The sequence below is a fragment of the Primulina tabacum genome, chromosome 9 (genome assembly GCF_025594145.1).
Source record: "Primulina tabacum isolate GXHZ01 chromosome 9, ASM2559414v2, whole genome shotgun sequence".
Classification (NCBI taxonomy): Eukaryota; Viridiplantae; Streptophyta; class Magnoliopsida; order Lamiales; family Gesneriaceae; genus Primulina; species Primulina tabacum.
The window spans coordinates 3,991,624-4,004,411 of NC_134558.1; positions in this window are offsets into that span (position 1 = coordinate 3,991,624).

Consider the following 12,788-nt stretch of genomic DNA (forward strand, 5'->3'; position numbering starts at 1 on the left):
ATCAATATCTATAAATAATATTGATATAAAATATAATGTTATCATATTCCTGAAGAATTTAGATAATTATCATATGTTTCGACAATATTCTTAAAGAATATTGATTATAAATGTATTGTTGTTTTGATTTAAGTTTTTTTTCATATCTTGGATTGCTTATTTAAGATTTATATTATTTGGATTTTGATGATTTAAATAGTCGCTAAAATATTGTGTGAATACTAGTATTTACTAGTTTTATGATAATTTTTGAGTCAATCACAACACTATTTTTGATATCAATTGGACCAAAAAAAAATAATAATAATTCTTCACAACCGCAGCAGTGGTGTGAGAAACTTTAGGTGTGTGAGTAATTTTTTTTAAGACATAAATTTTATTATAATTTCTTTAAGTCCAAAGTGTTGGATTTTTTCCTTTTCAAGAAATATATAGCTTGTTTACGAAGTTGGGCAGGATTCTGTGATATTTGTTTTACGTATTTAGAATAATTGTGCATAAAAGAGTTTTATTTTTTTCTTTAGTTTATAATGCTACAATTTGTAATTAGTGCAATTTGTAATAGATACATAAATTATTAATTGAGCACATCTCAATGTACACCTGCATCGATGTTAGTTTAACAAATAGAATAACAAAATTTCAAAAGTGCATAGTAAAAGTAGTAACATGCATAATTTGTTATAATATTTATTTTCAATAATAGTAATGTAATTTTACTCTATTTATGTCATGATTCTAATTATATAATTTTTTTTTTTAAGTTGCAATGGCGAACATCACCAAACTTGAATTTGAAGCCTTGACTTGACTGGAAAAAATTATTTATCATGGATTTTGGATGCCGAGGTCCACCTTATCTCTATGAATTTAGGAGATACAATAAAAGAAGGAAATGAAATGTCCCAGCAGGACCGTGCAAAGGCACTTATTTTTCTCCGTCATCACCTCAATGATGGGTTGAAAGTCGAATATCTCACTGTGAAAGAGCCACGAGAGCTTTGGAAAAATCTAAAAAAAAGATTTGACCATCAACGAACTGTAATTCTCCCAAGAGCCCGATATGAATGGATGCACCTACGGTTACAAGATTTTAAGTCCGTAAGTGACTATAACTCTGCATTATTCAAGACTAGTTCCACACTGATACTTTGTGGAGAGAAAGTCACTGATCAAGACATGTTAGAAAAAACATTCTCCACTTTTCATGCATCAAACGTGCTCCTGCAGCAGCAATATCGTGAACGTGGATTTCAAAGGTACTCTGAACTCATCTCATGCTTACTAGTTGCTGAACAAAACAATGAGCTGCTCATGAAAAATCACCAAATGCGCCCAACTGGATCCACACCATTTCCTGAAGCAAATGGAACTACATTTCCTGAAGAATATGAAATTGCATTTCCTGAAGCGAATGCTAATTCCACTCAAAATCATAACAATGGACGTGGACGTGGACGTGGACGTGGGTGTGGGCGTGGGCGTGGCCAAAGAAGATACTATCACCAACAAAATGGAAAGAAACATAAAACAAGCCACCAGCAGTGGAATTCCAATAATGAAGAAGCAAAGGAGAAGAGTTCCAAAGTATATGAAGAAAAATGTTATAGATGTGAAATGGAAGGGCATTGGTCTCGTACCTGTCGTACGGCAAAATATCTTGTGGATCTATACCAAAAATCAATTAAGAAAAATGGAAAAATGGAGATAAATTTTGTGGACAATGATGATCCAATTGATATAACTCACTTGGACGTCTCTGATTTCTTTGCTAATCTAGATGGAACTATAGATAATTTGATTGGTGGTGGTGTGTTAGAAAATAATAAGTAATTACTTTCATTGCTCTTGTTCCTACTTTGAATTTCAATTGTTTATTAGGTTATCGTGGTCTCGTTTTTATTTTGATGTTCAGTTCATGTTTAGGATTTGTCATGGAGGTTTATTTTGTTATTCAATAAATGTTTTCATTATTCAATAAAATATTTCCTTTGAAAGCTTTACACATTATTTATTGAATTTAGCTTATTGAATTATATTTTTATTTTAGATTAACGATAAAATGTCGGGATGAATGCTTAGTGGATAGTGGTACAACACATACCATTCTTCAAAATAAAAGGTATTTTTTGGAGTTAACATTAGCTGAAAGTAATGTTACAACAATATCGGGTGCATCAAAAATTATTGACGGTTATGGAAAGGCAAAAATCATTTTACCAAATAATACAAACCTATATATTGAAAATGCCCTATATGCGAGCAAATCCAGTAGAAATTTGCTTAGCTTTAAAGACATCGGCCGAAATGGATACCATATTGAAACATTAAATGAAAATAATTTCGAATACCTTTGCACAACATCTATTATATCTGGCCAGAAGCAGATAAAAGAAAAATTATGTGCACTTCCTTCTGGAATGTATTTTACAACAATAAAAACAGTCGAAGCAAACATTGTCACAAACCAGAAGTTTGTTGACCAACAGAGCTTCAAATTATGGCATGATCGACTTGGTCACCCTGGGGCAACAATGATGCGCAGAATAATAATTAACTCACATGGACACCCTCTAAAGAACCAGAAGATTCTTTTACACAATGATTATCCATGTGTAGCTTGTTCACAAGGCAAACTAATTATAAGACCTTCCCCTACAAAGATTGATGTTGAAATCCTAACCTTCTTGGAGAGAATTCATGGGGATATTTGTGGACCTATACACCCACCATGTGGACCATTTCGATACTTCATGGTATTGATTGATGCGTCTACTAGATGGTCACATGTTAGTTTGCTTTCAACTCGAAATATAACTTTTGCTAGATTACTTGCGCAAATTATTAAATTACGAGCTCAATTCCCAGATCACTCAATCAAGACAATTCGTCTTGATAATGCTGCTGAATTTAAATCGCAGACATTTAATGACTATTGTATGTCAATAGGGATTTCAGTTGAGCATTCGGTTGCCCATGTCCATACACAAAATGGCTTAGCAGAGTCATTTATTAAGCGTTTGCAATTAATTGCTAGACCATTATTGATGAGAACCAAACTTCCATCATCTGTGTGGGGACATGCCATATTACATGCTGCATTATTGATTCGTATAAGGCCAACTAATTATCACCAATACTCACCCTTACAACTTGCTTATGGTCGAGAGCCTGATGTTTCTCACCTTCGAGTATTTGGTTGTGCAGTACAAGTCCCTCTCCCACCTACACAGCGAACCAAAATGAGCCCACAACGTAGACTTGGGATTTATGTGGGATATGATTCGCGATCTATTATTAGATTTTTGGAACCTTTAAAAGGAGATTTGTTTACTGCGAGATTTACAGATTGCCACTTCGATGAATTGGAATTTCCAAATCTAGGAGAAATAAAGTTGTGTCCCGAAGAACAACAAAAGATTTGTTGGAATGAGAAAACACTATCTCATTATGATCCTCGAAATAATCAATGTGAGCAAGAAGTTGAAAGAATCATTCACTTGCAAAGAATTGCAAATCAATTGCCCGATGCTTTTGTTAATACAAAGAATGTGACAAAGTCACATATACATGCAGAGAATACCCCTGTAAAAATTGATGTCCCCGTAGGACCAGCTATTATTCAACCTGCAAATGAATCTAAAATACGCCAGAAGCGTGTCGACCAATTGGTTCAAAGGATATTGTACCTCGAAAAAAAAAGGTACAAGAGAAAGAAAATTCAAAAGCTCCCGAAGAAGAAATCTTGGATGATATAGTAAGAGAGATCAATGAACCAAACTTGGATAATATTATTCCTGAAGAATCAAATTCTCATGAAAATAATGAGATTTCAATAAATTATATATCATCTCGAAAATTGTGGGATCGAAATAACACAATTGTTGACAATGTCTTTGCCCTAAATGTCGCCCTTGACATCATACATAATGAAGACCCAGAACCACAATCCGTTAAGGATTGTCAACAAAGAGATGATTGGCCAAAGTGGAAGAAGGCCATACAAACTGAATTAGACTCACTAGAAAACATAAAGTGTTTGGACCTGTAGTACGAACACCTGAAAATGTAATCCCAGTAGGATACAAATGGGTTTTTGTACAAAAGAGGAATGAAAATGGTGAAATTGTAAGATACAAGGCCCGACTCGTAGCCTAAGGTTTCTCGCAGAGACCTGGAATTGACTATGAGGAAACATATTCACCTGTGATGGATGCCACTACTTTTCGATTCCTAATCAGTTTAGCAGTATCAGAAACTCTTGATATGCGACTTATGGATGTTGTAACTGCTTATCTTTATGGTTCACTTGATAGTGATATATATATGAAAGTGCCTGAAGGATTCAAACTATCGAAAGAAAATGGTGAAGCGCCCAAGGCTATGTTATCAATAAAACTGCATAAATCCTTATATGGATTAAAGCAATCTGGTCGCATGTGGTACAATCGTCTTAGTGAATATTTGTTAAAAGAAGGATACACAAATAATGCTATTTGTCCATGCGCTTTTATAAAAAGAACAGATAAGGGTTTTGCAATTGTGGCAGTATATGTTGATGATCTAAATCTTATTGGCACTCCAGAAGAGCTTACTAAAACTGCCAATTACTTGAAAAATGAGTTTGAGATGAAAGATTTAGGAAAGACAAAATTTTGCCTCGGGTTGCAGATTGAACATTTGCAAGAGGGAATATTTGTTCATCAATCATCATATACGGAAAAAATATTAAAGCGCTTTTACATGGACAAGGCACACCCATTAGCATCATCAATGTTTGTTCGATCACTTGATGCTAACAAAGATCCTTTTCGACCACCTGAAAATGGAGAAAAAATCGTTGGTCCAGAAGTATCATATCTAAGTGCCATTGGTGCACTGTCATATCTCGCAAATTATACTCACCCAGATATATCATTTTCTGTTAATCTTTTAGCGAGATATAACTCATGTCCAACCCGAAGACATTGGAATGGTGTAAAACACATATTTCGTTACCTTCGGGGTACAATTGATATGAGATCATTTTATTCGACAAAATCAAAGTCTCCTTTAGTCGGATATGCAGATGCAGGATATCTTTCTGATCCACATAAAGCTAAATCCCAGACAGGTTATGTGTTTACACGAGGAGACACTGCTATATCATGGAAGTCGGTGAAGCAATCCTTAACAGCGACGTCTTCAAATCACTCTGAGATCATTGCAATGCATGAAGCAAGTCGGGAGTATGTGTGGTTGAGATCTATGACACAACATATTCAAGAATCATGTGGACTCCCAACAGCCAAAGATGACCCAACAGTAATCTTCGAAGATAATACTGCTTGCATTGCGTAGTTAAAAGGAGGCTACATCAAAGGTGATAGAACAAAGCATATTTCACCAAAGTTTTTCTATACACATGAGCTTCAAGAAAATGGTGATATTGACGTCCATCAAATTCGCTCAAGCGACAATGTAGCTGACTTATTTACAAAGGCATTACCAACTTCAACATTCAAGAAATTGGTGCACAAGATAGGGATGCATCAGTTGAAGGATCTCATATGATTGAGATCAGGGGGAGTATCTATTGTTGTACTCTTTTTCCTTCGTTCAGATTTTTCCATTGGGTTTTTACTGACAAGGTTTTAACGAGGCAGCATTTGAACTCCCACATCTCTTAGAAGTGATTTAATGAGTCGATAATCATCCAAGGGAGAGTATTATAGAAAAGATATTATAGATGATTATTGATATTGTTACCTATTCAAGTTCTGTAAATCTACTCTATAAATAGAGGTCTCCAATGATGAATAAAGCACACAAAAAATCATTCTCTCTTCTCTATATTCTCTACTATTCACAACACAAATATAAATTTGCAATAATAAGAATATTTAGCTTAACTAAAATTGGTTATAGTTAAACCTAAACCCAAAACGGAAGCAGATATCTTTGATTTTTTCGGGTTCAATGATTTTTTAAATTTTCGAACTATTTCGGGAAGGATACAAAGATAGTATCCTCATCCCTAGACTCATTCAAAAATCATATTAATAATATTAATTTTTTTGAAAAAATTAATAATATTATTATTAAATAAATATTGAATAATTTAATAATAATAATAATAATAATAATAATAATAATAATAGCTCGAACCGTCTCATCCCATTATAATTTTTGAAACATGTATGAGGATTTGATCTCCGAGGATTTGGTTTCGGGTAATCCCTAAACTCGAATAAGCTGGGATCAAGATGGGTATGAAAATGACAAGTCCGTTTTCAACTTTTCGTCCCGTTAGTTGCCATCCCTACTACTATAGATATAATGACCACTATTGTTGCGAGAAACAAAAAATTTATGTGAAGTCAGCATTTGATCTATATCAAAGGTAATACCCAATTAATGTTAGTAATTCTAGTATTAACGTATTTTCCTCTATTTTCGACAAATTACTTTTAATAAATAAATCGTTATTAAAATTCTAGTTTTTTTCTTTATTAAGCACCAATAGTTAAATTTATTAGAATAAAATTTATATTTTTCATAAATATTTTACTCAAACTATCTATTATATATTACAAAATTTTATCATTATTTTAAAAATTCGTGTAACGATAATAAACTATAATGTTATTATATTACATTACTAAATTGGCACGTTGTATCGGGCTATAATTGGAGAAGCAAATTTTTTAGCCCAGGACCATTTTTGGGCCGGCCCTTTTCTATATTATGGCCCAATTTATTAACAGAACTTTGGGTATACTTTGGATTGGTAATTAGTAGTAATATAGCTGAACTAGTCCAATTAATCCAGGATGCATATGAGAGAGATTATTTTTACATTGGAATATGCTTAAGATTTTTTTTTTTACGCGTGACACCATTCCAAACTGGACAATGAAGTGTTCTGGGCTGGAATTTGATTCGACTTTGTTCGAGTGTCTATCATGTATGTTTCAATTTTGTTATTTTGATCATCTATGTTATCTAATTTTAGTTTTAGCCAATTATCTTTGTTTTTTGGGTAATTTTAGTCTTCTTTCAATGTGACGTTGATGTGTCACAAACGCGACGTTCATGTGATGTTGACGTGTTTAGTGTTACATTATTACTCCGATGAAAGATAGCTAAAAGTATCAACATCAGAAGATATAAACAGAAGATATCAAACTAAAATTAAAATTTGAAAATATAAAATATCAAAATTACAACACCAATCATGTAAGACAAAAAAACATACAAATTTTTATATATTAAAACAAGAGCATCATAAAGTGGTGACACACTAAATAGATCATGCAAGGTGGTATTGTTAATGAACTACATGGATTGGTATGTAAATGTTTGTACCAGATACAAATTATTGGCCTAAGAAAGTGTGAATGAAAGCCCAAAAAATTTGGAAATATTTTCGGCCCCGTTAGAGTAAAAGATTTTGAGCGACTAATGGGTTGAAGTATTAACAAAGTCTTTGGACTCATACACTGGCCATGAAGCCCATGTGCAACGACATGAAGCATTGGAAATCGTGGGAGAGAAATGCTCGAGCATTGAATAAGAGAAGGGAATCGTCATAAACAACTGAAATCACAACTCAACACATCGATCAAAGAACACTCTGCACAAATCTGCAATAACTCTCTACAAATTTCAGTCTTCATATTTATGTTTTTATTAGACTTTCATTTGGATTTCTAGTTTTTCAGTATCTTCATTCTAGTTTCTTTTACCAATTTTTATTGTAGTTTGTGAATTCGTATTGTTTCGTGAATACAAGGGATTTATTTAATCAATTTCCAGTTTAGTTTCTTTCTTTTTAGTGCATATTAGCTTAAAAGATCGTAACGACGGTCAAATTTAGTATTCACTTCGATTGAATTTATAAAAGTTCTATTTTTATTATTTTCACACAAATTGCTACATTTAGAAATTGGTACTCTGCGCCATTACAAAAATTGTCACGCTCGGTGGGATAAAAAGTATGCCGCCAAAGACACGAAGAGCCTCCGAGAAAGGGAATAGAGCATTTTTGAGTAGCCTTTGATCGAAGAGATTGCATAAAAGTTCATGTACAAGGCATGGTTGAGTGAACTAATTAGATGGCCGTGTTGTGTCAAAGAAATTCATAATCTCCAAATGAATACTAGAGAAAATAACTCAAGGGAGTTAGAGAGAGTGTCAAAGCATCTCGCCAATTGTATCCTAGCTTATGTGAAGATAGCGATGAGTCAAACTATTAGATCTGCTAGGGCAAGTTAGGGTAGTAACCAACCAAAAAAGGTAGAACAAATTTTAGGGAGTTCCAATGCATGCAGGTAACATTCATCGCCCAATCTCGATGCTCTCTGACCGTGACAAAGGGTACACGCCACCACATAAAATAGAAGAGGTTTTGGCGAGAAGAATCAATCAAATGTATGTGAAAATGCAAATGGCAGCCAGTAAATCTTGTTGTTGTGACTGATTATATCCATCAACCTGGATCATACAAGGATGTGGTTGACAATGGCTTTCAGGGAGTGAATACTGAAGTAGATGCTCGAGGGCACAAACCTCCAAAGAAGAATCGAAAGACAAAACCTATTGTAAGTATCATAATTCATTTAATCATGCTACTAGAACTTGTATTATTTTGAAGACTATTTTGCATGAGAAAATAAAAAAAATTAAATTCCCCAAAAATAAATATGCCATGGTCGTTGGTAGTTATATATATGTTTCCTCCTATGGTCTCTGGGAATGCGGATTTCTCAAATCTACAGGCATTTTTGAATCATAAAAGAAAACAAAAAATAGATGACTCCAAAGAGGAAAGTAAGGAAGTGTTGGATCCCCAAAGGAAAAAATGTTTGAGGTCAGTGCTAGCCGCTAGGCATAATGCGGCAAGGACAAGCTCATTTCAGCATAATCATTCTAGAAATGGTGGAGAGTCCTCGAACATTGGGCCGATGTACCAACATTTCTTCATGCGAACAATTTCAACCAAAAATGGTCCAAGGTTATCAGAGGAATCATCTCAACAAAGCCGTAGAGAGCACCAGGTCAGTGAGAGTCCTTATTTTGGATCACAGAAAGCAGAAGGTGTGATATGGATTTTTGATGGAATCCAAGTGAACAAAGTTCCATTAGAAAAAAATATATGAGCATCAGATAGAAATGTATAGATTTGTTCTCCCTCTAGAAGATAGTTTGATGAAACATGGAGTGGTCAAACATATAAAATTTCCTAGGCCACTCATTAGGACACACAAAATAAATATGCCTCTAGAAGGGGAGAACTTGATAGTTCAAAGCAAGTTAAAATTTGTTAGGTCAACTACTGAAGATTAAAGCGATGAAGAAGATGTGAAAGAAATCAAGACATTTGATTTTTGTGTGGTCAAGTTTCACATCTCAGCGGATTGCGCAACATGAATGACGATATTGTCATAAAAGTTTAAACTCATGAAAGAAGTCGATAATGAGTCAACAGATGTGGAAGCAGAGCAAGAAGAATGCAATTACAGTAAACTCCTCGATGGTGGTTTAGGTGTAGTAATAAAAGAAAACACCTGAATATGCCAAAAAAATGTTATTATTGAAAAGCCCACGCCAGAAATGACAAAAACATAAGATTGTTAGAGTAGGTGTCCGTCGAGCCTAGTGTTGGCCGATGGTTCATGTTGAAATTCTATGTATAAATAATCTTTATTTTAATAATATTTGAAATTATTGTTATGTCACATCTTTATCTGTATAACCATGTTTGTTGCATAGATAAAGGTTTTGAATATACAAATAGTAGAAAAAAATATGAGAAGCTCATATGATGAGTATCATGAAACTCATATTTGGAATACTGTATATTCTAAACAGTTCCTAGTCGATTCAGCCGCCGCTAATAAAGATAAAGGCCGCTCGAGTTTGAGACTAGTATCTGCGATGTGAGTACCATGTTTCATTGGTAGGGGACATTGTGATGTCCGAGCATGCAGATAGGTGCTCCTTGTAGAGTGCACTGAACAATCCTCTATAAAGGACTTTCCAAGTGGTTCTCATTTATCGAGTGTAGACGCCCTAGTTTATGGTTGTACACCATTAGTCTTTATGACCCGGGACAACATTGAGACTCTATATGCTAGCATTGCACTTTGACTTGTTTACCGACTCATATGGGGTTATCAGGTGGCAAGGTTGGGTGTTTCGTCGAAACATATAGGAGTCGATACATTGTAGTCGGGGATTCACCGCTTACCTTCGGGTATGGATATCCTATGTGTATGTAGTATGAAATCTCTGATCAGAATATGGTGGTAATTAAGAAAGTGGTTTCTTAGATTACATCATCGATGCAACTACGACATGACACATAGTATCGATTCTTTGACAGCTCTCGATATATCAATAGTTGTCGAATCGGTTGAGATATATGAGATGGAGGGACTGTACTGTACGCTAACCATAATTGAATGGTTCTTGCAGGCACTATCATTTGGTACCTGTGGAATCATGTGAGCGATACTGCTAGGCGTTTAACATGATTGGTTGGGTCTCTTGCTGCTAGCAAATCGGTGCAAGAAGGCAGCTGAGAAGTCCTCAAAAGAACGTATAGAGTTGGGCTGCAAAGTGTTAAACCACTGCTGGGCTGACCTCACCAACGTGCCCAGAAAAGCCCTACACCTGACTCCATCTGAATATTGGTGCAACAGAGCCGCATTCTCAAATCTCCCCAAATGCTCTTCGGGGTCGGTATGTCCATCATATTCTCCAACATTCGGTTGTCGAAAACTCGGGAGAAGTCCTTCTTTCAGAATGGCAAGCGAAAAAGGACTTCCTTTCTTGGGGGCCGGCGCTCTACTTCCCACTTGTTGTCTCAACATCCGTATTTCCTTCCACATCTCTCCAATCTCTGCATTCCCTTCGCTTGGGAGGGGCTGGGTCTCTTCAATTCTGCTCTGCTGGCCCTCAACATTTTCCTCTCGTTCCTGGCAAGTGGCCTGCTCTTCAATGAACACAACTTCTTGGTTCCTCTTTATAGCCTCATCCACTGTCCGAGTGATAAATTGACCCAACTGCTCCAGGGTCAAGTTCCCCACATTTTCATTAGGACGGGGTTGCTCGACCCTGGTCTCTTGACGAGGTTGTTCAGTTCTTGTCTCCTGATGGGGTTGTTCCTGCCTCGCATCAGCATGAGACTGTTCGGGTCCCCTCTGAGGACGCGATGACGCTGAGTTAACTCTTCTACTCCCTCTTCTCCCTACCATCTCTACGTCTCAACTCAAATATTTCCCACAGACGGCGCCAAGTGATACTCACGGGAAATTTAGGGTCCGATCCCAACGAGCATCACTAGTTCAGACGTGGGCTTTAAGATCACCCTGAGCCTGAAATCAAGAAGAAGACCGTTAGGAGGGGGCCAGGAGGGTGTCCTGGCGTAGCCCCTCCGACGTTCAAGTCAGTGACTGAGGATATATGGGGGGAGCAGCTAAGGGTGCTGCTGAAAACAATATGGTGAGTTTTTATATCATACGCTCAAACCTGGTATTTATAGGAGAATACATGGGCTTGTTATGGGCCATTCACCTGCGGGCCTTAGATATGGGCCGGGAGTTTGGGCCGGATCCTGATGGGTTCATCCCTTGGGTATCACAGTACGATTAGACTTCTTTAACTCCAGTCTGGTACCTGTAAATACATTAAAACGTGAGTGCATCCTATAACAATTAGGTGTCATTTATTATAACCAAAATCAAATAATTACAACCCAACAGTACATGTAGTCGACCTCACTTAATAGGATAGACTTTTTGTTATTGTTGTTATATGGAATGTGCTTAAATTTGAAGTATCTTGGTGGCTTTTTTTGGATCAAACTTTTCAATGCTCAAGACGGAGATCGTAAAAAAAATGAAATATATCTTTCACTTTCGATTTAATTTTCTTGTTTTTAATAATAATAGAGAATGTTATTTGTGAGACGGTCTCACGAATCTTTATCTGTGAGACGGGTCAACCCTACCGATATTCAGCATAAAAAGTAATAATTTTAGTATAAAAAGTAATATTTTTTCATGAATGACCCAAATAAGATATCCGTCTCACAAAATACGATCCGTGAGATCGTCTCTCGTAAGTTTTTGCATGAATCCAAAAACTAGCTAGCTAGATATTTCATGATTTATATCTTGTAAAAGAATGATGAAAAGTCGAGCCAAATACTAAAAACTTAGCCATCAATTAATGCGACAATTTACGATCTCCTCACACCACATAATTCTACACATCTTTGTCAATCTCACTTCTTCATTCCTTTCAAATGATGGTGATGCAAGGAATCAGTTAATGTGTTTACACGTATTCATAATATTTTAATAACTTTATTTTATCGTGTATGAACAATTTGAGTAATGGATTAAAAAAATTGTGGCCACTAGTTTTTTTTTTTTTTTTTGAAGATCTTTATAGAACAAGATTATTGTTCAAGCAACTAGATAACAATAATTAATTTGACCATCAAGCAAGTTTTTGAACAAGTTGGCTCTTAAATTCGGGGTAGTTATCTAGCTTTAATCAACATTAGCTTCACATAAAATAACCTTTTCTTTTTCTTCCTATAAAATTACATGGAAATTTGGTTTTATATTATTAAATTTCCAATGTATTTCTCATATGTTGTTTTAGGACTTATAAAGTTTGAATTTTTATTTTAAAAATAAGTTGTTAAAATATTTTGTATTAAATTATTTTATATTGCTTAAAGGTTTTATAGTGTTTGTTATTATAAGATCTTTTTATCAACAAAATTATCAAAA